The sequence below is a fragment of the Alligator mississippiensis genome, chromosome 3 (genome assembly GCF_030867095.1).
Source record: "Alligator mississippiensis isolate rAllMis1 chromosome 3, rAllMis1, whole genome shotgun sequence".
NCBI classification, from domain to species: Eukaryota; Metazoa; Chordata; order Crocodylia; family Alligatoridae; genus Alligator; species Alligator mississippiensis.
The window spans coordinates 141,701,975-141,720,152 of record NC_081826.1 but is presented as its reverse complement, the minus strand read 5'-3'; the positions used below and the strand labels follow the sequence as shown (position 1 = coordinate 141,720,152).

Genomic DNA, 18,178 nt, shown 5'->3' with positions numbered 1-18,178 from the left:
AATTTAGCCTGTATTCCATAGAACGACAGTCTCTAACATGTCATTTCTAATGTAGAGGAGAATCATACTAGAGATTATGATATAAAATATGCATTATTAACATTTAATAGCCCCTCTGAATATTTCATAGTTGGTCAATTATGGGTAGAATCTGGTTCCTGATCAGCAATGAGTGTTTAAACTTCAGGGTTCATGTTATTAGACAGAGGCTTGAGGTCCAATGTTTCCTCAGCAGCCCTTCTCAAAGATTATAGGAGGTATCTGTCCTACAACACAACTGGTGGCAGCACATATCAGTGACCTAGCATAGCTTTGCCTGGGATGGAGAGACATCTGGTCATCTCTCTCAACAAAAAATGAGACTTTGCATCTCCCAACTACATTTTGAACCTTGAATTATCCTGAGTTTAGATTTAAGCACAACCTTGTTACGCTAACGTTGCTTTAGTGCATGTTTTTTTGCAATGATGAGGCTATTTCCATTGTGCTTGTATGCATTTTATGCTGTTTTAAACCTTGTTTGAAAAATTATTCTCATAGTTCTAGAAACAGGGTTAACTGTACTTTGATGGGGAAATGAAATTCTCATTCTTCACAATTCAATTATATTCCATTTCTCTCTCTCCTCTCCTCAGTGACAGAGTTTTGCTGGGCTTTTGTCCTATCCATCTATCTAAAGTATATGCCCCTTTACAGTTAGGGTGTTTCTGATGTTAATATTCCTTCCACCCTTTTGGAAAGAGGATGTCACAAAATAGTTCTAGTTATGGGGTAAAGCAGAAAATACATATCCACAATGGCAAAGATTATTCTTAAAGGGTAACTTTTATATAACCCCCTTTACAGTAACAGAATTCTGAGTGGGCAAGAGACATTCCTTTGTGATAAGCCTCATTAGCATCCATAACACTACATCAGGCACCATTCCAGAGATCCTGGAGGACCTAAGAGATCTAAGAGAGGAATATCCAGACAACAACAGAAAATTCTTCCTGTTTCTCAAGCAAAAGAAGAAAGAAAACAGAAGAACTTGGAGGTAAACAGTCAGTCAGGGAAGTGGTTTGGGAAAGAGATTTTATTTTGTGGAATATTAGGATGCCTGCTGTAGAGAGATGAATTTATATGGTTCTGATGACCACCACCTCAGTTGGAGGGGGACCAATCTCCTGGTGAGACACTATCTAGAGTTGTCAGGAAGGCTTCTAACTAACTATGAAGTGGAAGGAGAATTACACACCCAAGTATACAAACCAGTTCAGTGTCATGCACATGACAAATTCCAACACAAAGGTGAATGGGTATGGAATGTATTTTAATTGTTTATGCAGTAATGCCAAGAAGCAGGGTACTAAACAATGGGAACTGGAGATACTTGTATATAAGAAGATACCTTACATGATTGCTATTACTGAAACTCAATAGGATGGATCTTATGTCTGGTACATTTAATCAGTGTTTGCAACTTGTCCCATAAGGACAGAATTTCAAAAGAGGGCTGGCAGTTGGCACTTTATATTAAAGGCCCTCTTACCTATTAAAGAGTCAGAGACAAGTCAGAAGCTTGACTGCTTATGGACTAGAGATCTGATTAGAGACCTAGCAATGGGGATCTGATAAGCATCTCCTACAGACCCTCACTAGAGAACAGAATGAACTACTTCTCTAATATCTGTCTGTAATGGGTGGGTGCGTCTACACATGTGCATTTACTACATAGTAACCAAAATTACTGCACAGTATGGGCACTCATCTACACATGCACACCCATACTGCACAGTAAATATGGTGACTTACACTGATCTGAGCACAGATTTGATACCTGCATCATGCAGGTATCAAATTTATGCCTGATTAGTTACTGCACAGTAAAGTCCAGATGTCTTACTGCACAGTAACACTGTGTGGGATTAACTTTAGTCCCAAATCAGTCCACATGGTTTTAATACGCCTTAACACCTGCACATGTAGACTCCGGCCTATTCCCTCTTACTGTGCAGTAATTTACTTCACAGTAAATTTAAGCTGGTGGAAATGTACATGTAGATATGCCCAGTGAGAAGTAAAAATGTGTTATTGTAGGTCACTTAGGGGTCATTTCACACAGACTGTCCAAAAATGTTCTTAAGTTTCTAAAAATAAACAGATTGTATTTTCTTAACACAGAAACTCCTGCATGTAACACAGGATAATACAAAACTGGCCCTCATTCTGTTGGACTAAATAGTTAACCAGTGGGAACATCTACACATGCAATTAGTACACAGGAATAAACTCTGGAAATTGTTGCTCCAGAGCTTTTTGCTTCCAGGCACACTGTTTGAACATGCTCCCAGGAACAATTTATTCATGCACAGCATGTAGGCCTGGGTCAGAGCAGCCCCACCTGGTAGGGAGCCCCAGCCTGGTCAGCCTGCCAGCCAGGGGCTGCTTCCTCTGGCTCCACATGATGCAGAAGAGCTGACTAGGGCACGAGGGAGCTTCAGTGTGGGGCTAGCCAGTAGGCTACCCCTGCACTAAAGCACCCTCATGTCCCCATTAACCTGTGTAGTGTCTACACGTGCGCTGCTGTGAAGCTTTTTACTCTGCAGCAGCATAGAATTTGTACTTACAAGTACCATCCTGCTGCAGAGTAAGTTAGTTTACTGCAGCCTAATAGCTGTGCATGTGTAGACACAAGATGTTTACGGCACAGCTAATTAGTCAACTGCATAGCAAACGTCTCATGCAGATGTGCCCAGTAAGTAAAAAATAGCATTCACCAAGGCACCGGTAATCATGCTCTTTACCTTGTGCATATAGAATAGGGTACAGACTAGTGATATGGTTTCTTTGGAGTTTTAAAGTGTCTAAATTTTCCAACGTTTGAAATAAGTGTTAGTATAACTAATTATATTAAGACAAAGATTAAAATAAAAAGTCATGCTTTTGCTAGTCAATTGCAAATCATGAAAAAATTGTTCTCCCCAATGTACAATTATCTAATATATTCTGGCAGGAGTTTGGGTGTGGTGAGGTTGTTTTTTGTTTTGGCTGGGGTTTTTGGTTTTTGTGGGTTACTTAGGATGTGTTTCTCCTTTCTCCAACATATCAGAGATTGGTCAGAGTTGGGTACAGGACACTGACATGGTGAACTAGTGTTCTGAGGTGTCTCTGCAAATCCTCTTAGACGTCTGTCTGATGTATCTTGTTTACACATTCAGGAGCATACTCATGACTAGATCTGGATTCAGAAGGGAATATTTTGGTGGTGTTCTACCACCCTCTGCAGCAAAGTTCCTAGTTCATCTAAGAACATCTGAATATAGCTCACCTGATTAGGTTTGTGTCATTGCTGATGACCTGGGCACTGCTGACATTTTGGCCTTTCCTCTTTTCTGCCTGAAGTACACAGTTTAGCCTCCTGAGGGTTGAAAAGCATTTGGTCTACCTAAAGTCCTTGGATCTGAGAGACAGTATGAGGATGAAACATAATGGCCTACCATATGCAAGTAGTCAGACTGGAAGAACTAATGGTCCCTTCTGGTCTTCGCCCTGTGAAATTATGAAACTGGATTTGGTAAGAACAGAAAAAGCACAAGTCAGCTGGCTTAGAAGCCAAAGAATTTACTTCAGAAGTGGTTAAATTAAGTTAATCACCAGTCATCTCCATTTACCTTCCACAAAGGAAAAAAGGGGACGTGAAGATAACAGGAAGCTGGCATATAGAAGTAAAATGACAAAGAAAAAAAGAAGAAAAAAAAAATGTACCATGCCCTTTGCTAATATAACAAGATAATCTCACCATAAATTGCTATTGTAAGGCATGAACTGCACATGGATTTACCAAGGGCCTCATTTACTTTGCCCCATGTACCACACTGGTGTTAGATTTGGTACCTATTAGCTGGGCAGCAGCAATCAGAATTATTTTGATGGCAACTAGGAAGATGGAAAGACACAATTATTTACAAAGAAGGAAAATGCTTCAGCATCATTTTTTTTCCCTGAATATACCCAATCCTCATGTTACCAACAGTGTTTTACACAACCCTTAGCTCCACATGAATTGTTAATCATTGTGTTCCATATGCTCTCCTTCTATTTAAATGAATGTGGGAGACAAGCAGTTTCTCAAAAATGCCCATAGCTTTACTCACCTTGCTTTTTGTGCACCGCATGCTCCTTCTGTAAATGCATAAAGAGAACAAGACGCAGCCTGGAATAAAAGTAGGAACCGACTTTCTACAGGAAATACATGGCCATATCCCTCGGATCACTGGCCAGCCATGCAGAGGAGCTCCCCCTTGACAGGGCTTATAGCGAAATCCTGCCTAACAGTAGCAGTGCACATGTCTAGTTTAGTTGTCATGCAGCCGTTGGCCATCAGGGAATGCAAGTGCTCTTGTAAACCCACCATAGTCCAAACACATCCTAGTCTCCTTGCTAATAGTGGGATTACCCTATAGATTACCCTGATGGAAACTAGAGTAACCTATATAGGCTAGATGAACATAGAATAGTCAGGTTAGATGATTCCCAGCTGATTTGTACAGGCTATACTCCCCAAGTCCTCTGCAAATATCACCTGAGGTTTACATTTTCAGACAGGGTCACAGACCATCCTCTCCATTGGACTGAAGGAACCAGACCAGCCATGGAACTGGTCATTTCAAAGTCCCTCTTCTAGTAGTGTTTTTTTCTGACATCTATCTATGTGCAAAACCAGAATTGGCCCACTTTTCTGGCTTATGCTGTATAACCAGTAGAGATTAGTGTAATTCAATTTGCAGTATATGGCTAACAAATAATTTGGCAAGATTATTTTGTATTCATCTAGCCACCTTTGCAAGATGTCTGGAAATCGAATAATATTTATTGAAACATGTTAATTTATTGTTATTAACAGTTCCCCTGACTCTACTAAGTATATATGTTGAATAATGTTGGTTTTTGTTTTGTTTTTTGCTTTGTTGGCGATTCCAAAAACAATTTTAAAGAATTGATAAAATGCTTTAAAAATATTTCTTTTTAATGTTAGCAAATTGAAAAGTCAAGATACATAATTTCCAATTACATAGGAGATTTTGTTTGACCCAAAACATAATATTATTTTGATTTCAAGCAATTAAAACATATGTTTTAATTAAACTAAAGGAACTTTCAATATGAAAAGTGACTTCAAACAGAGATATTGAAATATTTCATTTTTAAAGTGTTAAAACACAATATTTAGATTTCCCATAATTTTACAAAGGGTTTTTTAAGTGACTATTTGGCAAAATTGACACAGATCCATGAAAAGTTATAGCATCCTCAAATATGTATTTTTGCTGAAAAAAAGTTTCAGTTGAAAATGTTTTACCCAGCTTTACTAATAAGAAGATATTCAGAGTGAAATGCCACTTTTGTATGTGTTCCCAAAGTGGAGCAGAAATGGGACAAAAACACTTAATATTTGTCACAATCAAAAAAGTACTCCCAAAACACAGAGCCATCAAGAACAAAAATGAAAACAAAGCATATCAAGCATATATTTGTAACTCTGGACTGCTTTGTTTTTCTTTTCATTCTTGTGTCTGTCCTTTCAGGTTCTTCTTAGTAAACCAGGTTGACAGATTGACTGAAACAGAGCTGATCTCCACACAAATAATACAAAAGGGCATGTGCCCAGTCCTCAACTGATATAAACTGATTTCAAAAGATATGAGCTATGAATCCTACTAACCGTGACACTAGCCTCATATTTTTTTTAAGTGAAATCTCTATCACTGGGAATCTTTAAGTACAGATTAGACAAACCCTTTGCTGGTATGCTTTAGACAGGGCTGATCCTGCCTTGAGCAGGGGGTTGGCCTGGACACAATAGCATAACCATGGCACCAGCCCTGGGTGCCCACTTGGAGGCACAAGAATGGCAGTCGCTGAGACTGCTGGCCCAGCCACCTCTTCCACTGGCCCAGCCCCTGCTACTGCCCAGGTCTCAGCCCCTGGTTGTTACACCTCTGTTGTGACACAATGGCATAAACAAGCAAAGTTTGTGCCCGAGGAAATCCTGTGGGAGAGCTGTGGGGATCAGGGAGTGGGAGTCTTACCCGATCCCAGATGCTCTTGCTGTTGCTGCCACCACTGTGCTCTGCCCACCCTGGCTCTGCCCACACCAGTGTCTGTGCGCTGGCTGCTGCTGCAAGAGCAGAGTTGTGGAGCTGCGGATGCAGGCTCCACAGGAGTGGGACATGATTTTGGTGCCCCTTCTAAATGCTGAGACTAGCATCCCTTTCTCCCCCCACCCCTTGTAACACTGCTGATGTGACCTCCTGAGGGCTCTGCTAGCCTTCCATTTCTAAAAGAAAGCTCCCTTGGGTTAAAGTTTTCACTTTTCCAGATCAGCCAAGCCCTCTGGTCTGGGTCTGATTCAAAGCCCACTGATTTTCAGTGGGATATGTCCACATTCTTATTTTCTTTGAGAAAGACAAGTCTCCTTAATTTAAAAAACATGTGTTTCTGTCATTTTTTATGGCTTTTCTGATCTATGAAGGAGACCAGAAAACTTATTTAAAAGCTTATGAAATATCTGCTCAATTTAACTAGAGAAATGTCAGGTTTGATCTTTTCTGCTTTTTTCTGGACAATCTCAGTTATGTATATTGTGAGTTTCAGTACTGTAACCCGGGTGGTGAGGGAGTTGGAGTGAATAGGCAGGGATTTTTTTTCCTGTGCTGATACTTGGTTTAGTGGGAATGTGTTGTACACAAGGCTCTCAAACAGCAAATAATAGAAGCCAGAGGGAGCAGTGGGGCAGAGCTGATAGATCTACTCCTTATATTGCTGCCAGTGGTTGCTGAATCAGTTTGAGAAAACTGGTTTATGACTCAGCCGTTCCTGATGTGGACATACTGAATTGCTCATGTGTTAACTAGTTCAAAACAACAGACTGAAGCACATATCAGCCAAGGCCTAATTGGAGCAGGGATTAGTCATGATTAGCTAAATGAATACTGATCATTGTTTGGTTCAATGTTAATGTGCTAATATGATCTTGTTTCCAGGTACAGGCAAAGACCCAAGTACCAGATTTTAAATGTATTAAGATGTTGCCTTGCATAATCTTACAAGTCTGAAGACCAGTAGTTTAGCCAGCAAGAGGTGGGTTATAAAGAAGGACTGATTGTCCTTACATTTAAATTGGGAACTAAGGATTTTTATTTTTATACATTTACTTTAATTAACAGATTTTTTGTGTAACTCATTGTGCACTTACTTAGGTGCCTATGTATGATCCTATTCCACCTATCCAAGTCCCTGAAAAAAACATCAATGCACCTGGTTTTGTAATCCACCATATCTTCATCCCTAAAACTATGTCACAAAAAAACAGTGAGAAGGAGAAGGACTCATCCACCTTTTGCATTAGCTGTTTTTCAGAGACATGAATGGGGTAGAACAGAATCACACTTATGTGTCCAGTCCACTCACATAAAGGTAAAGAAAATCTGTTGACAGATGAAAACAAAAATCATTAATTACTCATTTAGATATAAGTGTCATCCCAGCCCATTCTCATAACCAGCTGCAGACTAAAATCCCTAATTAAACTTTAAGTATAGAAAAACAGCAAAAATAGAAGTATTTAGGGTACTGTATAACAAGTACTGCTATTTGTCTCATGGGTACATAGCATAAGCAAATTTCAGCTTCAGAGGCTAAGTTCCACATAGAAACATAAAAACTAAAGTTGGAAGGGACCTCAGGAGGGCATCTAGTCCAACCACCTGCTCAAAGCAGGACCATCCCCAACTAGATCATTCCAGCCAAGGCTTTCTCTACCCAGGTCTTAAAAATCTCCAAGGATAAGATTCCACAACCTCCTTGGGTAACCTGTTCCAGTGCTTTACTACCCTTTTCACAAGAAAGTTTTTCCTAATATCTAATCTCAACTTCCCTTGCTGCAACTTGAGACCATTGCTTCTTGTACTGTCATCTGCCACCACCCAGAACAGTCTGGCTCCAACCACTTTGGGACCCCTCTTCAGGTAGTTAAAGACTGCTATCAAATCCCCTCTTGGTCTGCTCTTCTGCAGCTTAATATATGCCCAGTATCCTCAACCTCTGCTCATGTGCCCCAGCCCCCTAACCATTTTCATTGCCCTCAGTTGGACTCTCTCCACATCTGGATCACAGAGTTTATGAAGTGGCATATCTACACACCTATAAAAGAAACACTATAGACAGACATGAGAAAAAAAAAACAACAAAAAATGTGCTTTACTGGGAGAAGCAGCGCATTAGTTGGACCCAGCTCTGCAGCATCTGTATAGATCTGGCACTTTGGTGGGATTTTTTGGCTGCTTTTATCTAATAGCTAATTAAATCAGCTATTAGAAAAAAGCGGCAAAAAGCCCCCTTAAAGCACCCGATCTATACAGAGGTTGGGTGAGCCGGGTCCAACAAATGCATAACATCTTCTGGGCACGTGCTGGGCTTGATGTGGGGGCACACAGAGTTTAAAGTAAAGCACTGTTTGGGGTTGGGTTTTTTTACATCTGTAAGCAGCCACAAATGTTAAAGTCACTGTAGCTCAATAAAAGGAAAACAAATTTTTAAAAATGCAAAAACTATAAATGTCACAATTAATGAAATTGCATACATACATACCCTCAGGATACACAACTTACTCATCAAGTACCAGATGTCTCTTCGGTGCATCAAAATAGAGCAAGAGCAGAAGGAGGAGACTGACTCATCTGGAGAAAGAAGGAAAAGATTCCTCTCTCTTTTGCCTCATCAAGTTCCTCAGTGGACAACTGGAGGAAGAGCTAAAGGAAGAGATTTGGCCTGTGTGCTCAGTTGTAAGAATGCTGAATAGTGGACTCTTTAACAAAGATAAATCTTGTACTCAATACATGACCAGCTTGAGAAGGAAAGAAAGAAAATTAAATAATAGAAAAACATTGTCAAGCAGTGTTCTCGGGTTAATACTTGATGTTAACAGATTAAGTCTATAAAACAGATTCCACAAAGATCAATATAGCCCAAATAAAGGGGTAGAAATAGTGAAAAAAAAATCACTAATTTGGTCACCACTAATCAAACCAAGCATGTAAAAAAGCAAAATAAAAAGGTATATTAAATTCAAATTAGTAATGTTTTTGTCATTTGCTTCTCACCGGTAAGGAAATAGCCATTCTTTTTGGGTCTTATCACAGTGATAAAGCTAGAGCTTTATTCCCCTATGAATGGATCTCAAATTAGTCCATAAAATACTGTAGCCTCATTATCTTTGCAAATAAATAACAGTCTCAAAATAACAACATTTGCTCTGTCTGTTGGTAGAAGTCTAACAGCTTATTTTTCTCTGTGTTAAAATTTCAGGAATGCTTAAATAACTCAGCTACCTGTAAAATAAAGTCAATAGGATTTAGCTACATAAATCATTTAGGCCTTTTTTTTTGTCCTGTGTGAATGTTGCATGGACGTGTAAAAAAATCTGCTATACGAGTAAGAGTACTGCCGAAAGATGGTTTCTTAAAGTATATGTAAAGACCTAAATGATGATATGTAAAAAAAAATAATCTCACCAGAGCTACAAAGAAACACCTGATAAATGTAGTGAATTATTTTATTACTACAGAGAAATGATATGGCTGTCAAGAGAGTTTTCCAATTAAATTAAGTTCATAAAGCTTACTAGATAAAATGTAATAACTCAGCCTGCATTTCAAAAAAAGCATTGATCACCACATCCATATCATCACCTGACAGGACAGGCCACAGCTTTACAGCCTGTGTCAGCTAGACTCAATTTTGATTCTCTTTTCAGAATCCAGCAACAATAACCAATAAGAAAAGGTTCCCATGCCTACCCTTTTGTTGATCTAGGACAGACACCCTTGACAAAAGTCAACCTAAGGGGGACTGCTAGCTCTTTAAATGTTTCTCTCTTCATACCAGAATCACTTCCATCTTACCTGAGTTCACGTTCAGCCCAGCTCTGACACTTTGCAAACCTGAAGGCCAGAAGCTAAGTCAGAGAGTTACAAAGATGAACTAGGATTTCGCTTATATTTAAATTAGGAACTAAAGGTTTTGTTTTTTCACGTAGGTCAGATCTCAGGGAGGGAAAAAAGTGATGATACTTGAAAAAGGTACTGCTTGTATCAGAAATAAAAGAGAAGCAGAACTAAGTATTATCTATATAATTCTGGTATTTGAGACATGACAACTTACATTTCTCCCCAGGGACTTCATATAACAGTTGAAAAGCTGGGAGAGAGAAGCAAGCATTCTACTCTCACTGATAAGTACTCTGGTAATATCCAGAAAGAAAGGACTTCAGCCATTCCCGCATATTCCTATAAAGATATAACAAAGCTACTGGTCATGTGCTATTCTTGTTTATGAAGCCTGAGTCAACTTTTGCACTTAAAGTCTGCCTTCAGATGTGTGTGGGCGTTTGGTTCCCCAGACACTAGCAGTGGTGCACCTTGTGCCACCACTAGTTGTCCCTAGAGAACGCCTGTGCCACACGCGATCTGGTGCCTGGCAAGTTACCCTGGGTGGGGTAGGGGAGACTAGGGCCAGCATTAGGCTGGCCCCAGCATCCTTACCTGGGGTCCTGGGGTTCTCCTGGGGCTGCAGCAGTGGTAACCCTGCCGTGCGGAGCCTGACCAGCAATGGAGTGCAGCTCCAGCTGGCCAGGCTCCGGCTTTAGGCAGTGCACACTACCTCTACATGTGCCACCCTGGGGTTTTTTTCCACATTTTTTTGATCCCTGAATATCCAGGGATCAAAAAAAATCCTTCCCAATGTCTCATTGCAGTGCGGAGAACAACTGAATGTATGGCATGTGGCACCACAGACATGTCTGCGGTGGCACATATCACACCGCTGCACTTGTCTGGATGCAGCGAAAGAGGGGATTCTGATTATTTTGGTAAGAATATAACATATCCTTTCAAACTTCCAGCAATTAGATTTTGAATATAGAAGGAATTTTCTGTATACGTATTTAAGAAAACCTTTTAATAAGTTTGGGTTAAAACCAGTGGTTCAAAATGGTCCCTTTAAGAAATTAAACACTCTTTAGCAAATCTTTCTTAGTGGCAACTTGTCTTAATAATGAAAAAAAATACAAACTCCTCAATGAAAAAAAATACAAACTCCACAACCTGTCCATGTGAGCGGAACACAGTTTATAGATAGATAAGTTTCAGCATTGGCTAAAAAAATCAGGATGTAAATCAGATAAGTTAATAATGACTGCTGTGTCTAATTGTTATGAGCCGAGACAGAACCAGATCAATAGCTCAGGTCATTATTAAGCCATTTTCACTCACAAGGAGGTGGTCAATCACCAACATCTCTCCTTAGCTAATTTGCATGCTTCCATCCTATTGGTTGAAATAAGTCAGGGGCACTAGGGGACCTTTGTCCTTGTCTACCTTCTCATTGATAGATGGCATTGGATGCCAATTGTCATTATATTTGCTCCAGCTGGCAAGAGCTTAAAAATTGTGTGACTCCAGGCTGGCAAAGTAAATGCCAGTTCATCAGTATGCTCTGACTGCCTTGCACAGTTTATGCCCTCTACTTTCACTGCAGTCAGTGTGCAGTCCACGCTTGGATATGGTGGTGCCCTGGAGTATGGTGAGGCATCCAAAACATACCAGTATATCTAGCCCCACGGGTTTGCATTTAAAAAAAAGAGCAGAGGTTGATGAAACATACCTGAGATTAGTCAGATAGATCACATGGTAGCATATACCTTGGGTTTCCTCTTTAGTGTTTATGTATGAGTGTTCAAATTAATAGAAAAAGGAACATGGGCATTCCTTCCCAAAGCATTTTAGTGTCTGGAGCTAAGTCTGAGAGTACTTGGATGCATCTACACAAGCTGCTAACTGCAGAGTAGTGTGTCACAGTACCAACGGTGCTAATACACTACTACACAGTATTATTAGACTGCTGCACCATAGAGTCACTAAAAAGGTGTTTCACTGGTGCTACTGTGCAGTGACTCCTGTTATTTAGTACTTGATTATACAAGTACTATATTAAATGCACAGTGGGCGCATCTATACGAGATGTTTACTGAGTAGTAACTCATTACTACTGCTCAGTAGCCTCACTGGGCACCAACCATGACCTGATGCTAGAGCAGTAGTAACCAGCCACTATGCAGTAGAAACAAGCTACTGGCAGTAAGTGTTATTAGGTAACCGTGCTAGGATGCTACTGTGAAGTAATGCCGGTTGCTGCACAGTCATTTAGTACTTGGTGATGCAAGTACTAAATGGTTGCACAGTAACAACTGCACAGTGAGAGGCTGGTAACCACTGTACATTAATGAACGTGTAGGTGTGCCCCCTATGACTTACCTGAGAGTAGAAAAAAGAGGGGGGAAAAGACACCAATGCTGCACTCCTCTGCATCCTAAGTACTACAAGCAGCAGACACAAGAACCTAAAGGACAAAAGAATAAAAAAGTCATGTGAACCACCTTAACTCTGCTCTTCAGCAGCACACCCCCAACACAATTATTAAGGCACCTGACTGTCTGCAGACCTGGCCCACATTCTGCTGATGTTAAAGCCTGGCTCTCTGTACCTTGATGAGGACACATCCCTGCAGAAATTGCTTTCTAATGTTTGTTTTTAGGAGCAGGAAAACGTACCTTCAATGCTTGATCTAATCCCCCCCCGACAGTCCCGATTGAAGCTTTGGCCACACTTAAACCCATCAGGTGCTTTTGGGCTAGCGGGGGGGAGGCTGGTTTGGTTTCTTTTGCTGAGCTGCTGCTTTGGGAGGAGGGGGAGAGGCTCAGTGTGCTGCGGGCACACGCCTGCGCGAAAGAGAGGGAGGAAAGCACAAAGCAGGTGAACAGGTGCTCTCTAGTGTTAAAAGCGATGATAAGACGGATGATGGCAATTACAGGGGGAAGGGGAAGGGCTACGTTGGGAGGGTCTGGAAGCCTTTGGATCTGACAGCTGTGACGTCCGCTCGCACATGGGCAGCTCCGGGGAGGCCGGCGGGAGACGGGCGGGGGGCGCTCCTTCCCGGGGACTTCGTGCCCCGACAGCTCCTCCCGGGACCGCCCGGGGGGGCCAGGCAGGCGCTGCCGGGTCCTGTGCCACCAGGCTGCGGGGCCTTCAAGGGCAGGCCCCCATTCTCCCACCCCACCCCCGGCTCCTGTCCCCCCTCCCCTTCGAAAGCTCAGTCCTGGCGAGCACTCTGCGCAGGCTGAGGAGCGAGGATGTGCTGCCTGGCTGGCTGCAGAGGCTGCGCGAGTGGGGGGTGCACAGCCCGGAGCACACCCGAGGGAAGGGGGTGCCCCCCGTCTTCCCAAACCCTGAGCTGTCCCTGCGAGCGACGAGAAAAGGCAGCCCCTGCAAAAGAGGGGGTCTCCCCTGTTCTCCGAGGAAAGCAATAGCGAAATAGCTCCAGCTAGAACGCGTGCGGAGAGGTCGGGTCACCTGGGGCGGGTTGGCAATAAGGGGAGGGGGGTGCACCGCGGCGCACACCGCAGCCCTGTGCCAGCCCGCTGGAAACCGTGCCATTGTTTGCTGCCAGGTCCACTGCAGCCCTACCTGACACACAGGCTCCGTGCTCGGCTGGGTGGCAGGAGACAAGCCGGGATCTGATGAGATTGAGTCCGATGCTGGGTTTCCCCGAGAGATCCCCCCGCCTTTTAAAAAGTCAGCGTAACAAAAGTAAGAAATCTGCTCGACTTCAGTCTGCTTTTATTTTAATAGAAGGAAACATCCTACCTGTGGCTTGCCCGCTGCTTCTTTCTTTCTCTAAATAATCTTGCCTCCTTTCCAGGCGACAATAAGGGCTCATCTAAACGCTTTGAGCTCTTTTGTCCGGCTACTGCTAGCAATGCCTGTTGTGTGCCACTAAAAATAGCTAAGAACAGTTGCAGAGAAACTATCCTTTTTTCTTTTAAAGAAACCAAAAAAACCACACAACAACAAAAAGCAGGTTCTCTTCCTCCTCTAGCTGCTCTATATATGGCACGGCACAGGGGAAGGGGGAGATCCTCAAGAAGAGGAGAGAAAAGTCTCTCTCTAAACGAGCACGTGGGGGGATTTTTTTTTTTTGATTTTTTTTTTTTACTGCCACTCTTCCTGTGGCTTTGAAGATGACTGGACCCTGCACGAGAAACCAGCTTCAGACCCAGTGTGCATTTCAGGTCTGGAAAGAGAAGTGGGGTCCTGGAAAATTCAGGTTGGAAGGAACCTCAGGAGGTCACCTAGCCCAACCTCCTGCTCAAAGCAGAACCAGCTCCAGCTAAATCATCCCAGCTGCCAGACTGAGATCTAGTGTTCTCAGAAAGTTGGGTGTCTCAGAGGAAAAGAGGGGGCACAGCAACCTCTCGTGCTTTTATGCCCGCTGCTGCCCAGCTGAAAAGAGAAGTGAGGCTGAGACCAGGAGAAGGGGAGCGAGCCTCACCCCTGCGAGGATCCCCTCTCTGCTGCCTGCGGCGTGGGCCCGCAATTAGATAAGGTGGTGAAGGGAAAGCAGGGAGTGAAATCCGAGCAGGGACCCAGGGGAAGCAGCTTCCACAAACAATCACGCTGTGTCTGCGCCGGAGCGCGGGGCAAAGCCATTGCCACAGCGCCCTCTCCCACGCGCAGCCTGAACTAGAGATCTGATCCTAGAGATGGGGGGGTGCTTTCTCCTCTTTGCCCCCCTGCCTGCCTTTCCCCAGCCCTTCCACGTTTCCTCTATGAGCAGACTCTACAGAAAGGCTCTCCCAGCCTCTCCCTTTCTGCCACACGCACTCAAGCGGCCTCGGAAAGCCATCCTGTCTTCCTAGGAAACCCAGCATCTCCCCTCGACCTGCTTGCCTGTATCATGGCTCTTTTTTTTGTAATACAGCAGCCCATTATCTCATGCTGTTAAATGCAGGGGATGGTCGCGATCCTCGCATCAAATGAGAGAGGGGGAAGCTCTCCGCAGCCCCGCAAGAGCCGATCCAGGTGCAGGGTGCGGGGCCGCAGGTCCCAGGGCGCTGCGTCCACAAGTTCCTGCGCGACCATCCACTCCTCTGCACCCGGGAGCGTGGATCTGGGCCGGGGCTTGCAGTCCTGGGTATGGCAAAGCTGGAATTTCAACCTGATTCAAGACAGCAGGATCGGGTCCCAAAGCAAACACCCCCGGAACACACACGTCTGTGCATAAACACACACCGCCAGTTATTACACAGAGCAAACAGCTCGTGTTTGCCTTATATTAGGGAGGACACTATTCCCAGAGACCAACTTTGATCGCCTTCAAACTTCAGCCTCGGAAGTGGCTTTGGTGTGAGCAGGCGGAGGTTGCACTTAACAAACGATCAACCACCAAAAAAACAAAACCCCCAAACACGCAGGTCTCCCCCAAATCCTTAAGGAGAAAGAGAACCGGGAAAGGACCCTTCTCTGTTAACTGTTTATTAATTACCCCTCCAGGAAACTTTAAATTACAAGAGGAAAATGCGGCCGTCGCTAAACAGCCAGGCGTGCAAATACTGAAACAATGAATAGATATTCAAATCAAAAGGCAGCGTGTAGGTTTTAATGTCTCCGTGTAGGCATTTTAATTCGCTACAGTTATTACCAATAAAAAATGCACGTCGTGCTATTCTACTGCTTAATAGTGCAAGATAGACGGCTTTTATTAGTCACAAACAGGACTCTTGGAAGAGGGGCTTTCAGCTCAGAAGCCCCATGGATGACAAGCTAAAGTAATCAGGGCAAAAGAGAGCATAAACCGGGGGAAAGTTCAATATAATCCGTACCCCGGTCATTTTCAGAAAGCAATATGGGCACACATTTCAGGGAGGTCTTATCACAGAGACTTTACACGTTGTATTGAAATGACCTCAGCAGCTTTTCGTTCTCCCAGTTCTGCTAAGTCCAATCAGTAATGTTTTTATTGCAATGAGAAGCAAGTTCCCTCCTTGCAGTGGACAAGACGAGATCCTTCTGATGCCAAACAAACAAACAAAAATTATGCAAATCAAACCAAGGCTAGAATTTGTTTTTTGAAATGATAATATTAAATTCTATCAATCTCCCGCAAAATTAGTCCCCGTTTTTTTTTTTTAAGACAAAACAAGAGGGGGTTTCTGGAACGCAGAGATGAAAATATTGCACTTTTTAGTATCGGTTGCTCTTTGTGTTTGTTAGGGCTTGAATTCTTGATTGAGTACATCGTCCCAAGTAAATCACAGAAGATTTGCACCGAGGCAAAGAGCGGCAACATCCCATTTGATACATACACACATACACACACATCTATCCCGCGTGCGTAACACGTGTGTGTGTAGATATGTACATACATGTAGCTGCGCACACTCTGAACTGAATTATATCAGTCCTCTTGGGACCACAGTATTTATTTAAGCACTCTTCCCAGGTCATAACTGTAACACTCACTTAATAACATTAATCCCCTGTTAAAATGTAAACACAGCGGCCATTGTATTCCCAATCTGAATTGCACCACTAATTATTAAAGAGGGGGAACTAAAAGCAATCAATTCCCGTAGATAAATACTTACGTCACCCCCGCTGGAAAGAAGAGAGACGTGTCTTCCCAAATAAAAAGGCGGAGGGTCTGCTCTATTTCTCAGGGAGTGCTGTTTGATTTAGAGAGATTCATGTATGCATTTATAAGGTTATAATTAATTTTGCATTGGGAACTCTGCAGCTGCTGCAGCTGCGCTAAAACAGAGCCCCCCAAATGCAGATCCTTAAAGGTCGGTTTGCCAAAGAGAGAAATGTACTATTCAGATGCAATCGCCTGAGATCGATTATTCTATATAACTCTGGCAATATGAAAGTGCGCTATGTTAAGCTCTTGTGGGGTTTTTAAAAAACATTTTTCTAGTTTTATTTAATGTATGTGCATTAATCATCACGTAGGGGAGCGAGCGTCTGTCCTGTAATCTGTTGCATTGAGTTTAGCTGTTGTTTATCACTTCCTTATCGCGAACTGGGAACTCGAGATTTCATGACAAGAAATACCTGTTGGGGTTAACCTCCTCCCCCTCACCTCCCTTTTTTCGAGGATTGCATCTCCCAGAGGCCAGCTGATAGAGCTGGAGAGGCATTAATCCACTGTGTCTGCTGGCCAGACCGCTTCTGAGCCGTGCGTGGGAGGGATGGAGATGGGGGTGAGCAGAGAAGAAGGGGGGGAAGCCCAGGTGACTTCCAACAACCTAAAAGCCAAAAACTCAACATGCTTCCAGATGTCCACCCGGGCAGGTGATGCCCAGACCCTCCGCTTCCCAGGGAAGCACACCTCTGGAGAGAGCGCGAGAGCATGGCAGCCGCCTCTCCCGGTGTATCTCTGCATTAGTTCTTTGGGTACAGCCGAGATCTATTAGACCTAATAAAAGATCTCGGATGTACCCAAAGAGCCGGACCAACACAGCTACGCCGATACGCCTGTCTGCATAAGTAGCACTGGGTAACTGATTAACAACGGGCAGCCCAGCCAATTTACACCTCTCCCCTTCCCGTCCCTGTGCAGCAGACTCCGAGGGAACCTATTTTCCCCCCTTTCATTGTGCTGCTCTGGGGCATCTCGCAAAGCCTCCTCCTGCCAGCGGCCCGCACTTCCACATTTGGTTAACTAAATGGTGTGAGGGGGATGCAGCGAGTGGGGAAAGCAGCGGGGTGGAGGGGCCCGAGACGGGCGGGGGAAGCGGTGCGATGCCAGCCGGGCGCCGGAGCCCGGCCAGCCCGCGGGAAGGTGTGCGGGCGCTCCCCTGGGCGGGGCAAAGCCTGGGGGCGGGAGAGGTGACCCCGCGGGCTCCCGGCCCGGCCTGCCCTGAAGGCGGGGATGCTCCAGCTCGGGATCGGAGACGGGGACTGGCGGGGGCACGCCCTGCGGCTGCCCCCCACGGGCCCGGGGGACAGGGCTGCCATGTGTTGCACGCGGGCACGGCCGGGCACCCCCCCCCCCCCCAATTTGGCTGGGGGGGGGTTGCACCTCCCGCTGTCGGGAGGCAGGGCGTGCGGCGCAGCAGGGCCGCCTCCTCGCACCCCCTCTCTCCTCCTCCTCCTCCTCCCGGGGCCGGCGGAGGGGCGGGCCCGGCGGAGCATGCAGATGAGGAGCCGTGACGGACAGCTCGGCTCCCCAATGCCCCTCGGAAACCCGAGCGCGCCGGGCCGCCGCCGTACACTCCGCGCCGCAGAGCGCCGGGCGCCGG

The 18,178-nt window shown here is 44.4% G+C and overlaps 1 long non-coding RNA gene across 1 annotated transcript; it reads right to left on the bottom strand.

Annotated features, from left to right (window-relative positions):
- Positions 1–4,987: 4,987 nt before the first annotated feature.
- LOC132249402 (uncharacterized) lies at positions 4,988–18,076 on the bottom strand. The gene is made up of 6 exons (XR_009460889.1): positions 16,523–18,076; positions 13,563–15,944; positions 12,650–12,817; positions 12,354–12,438; positions 10,204–10,328; positions 4,988–8,792 (listed from the first exon to the last, which is right to left on the bottom strand). It is a non-coding gene; the product is annotated as an uncharacterized LOC132249402 (long non-coding RNA).
- Positions 18,077–18,178: the final 102 nt, after the last annotated feature.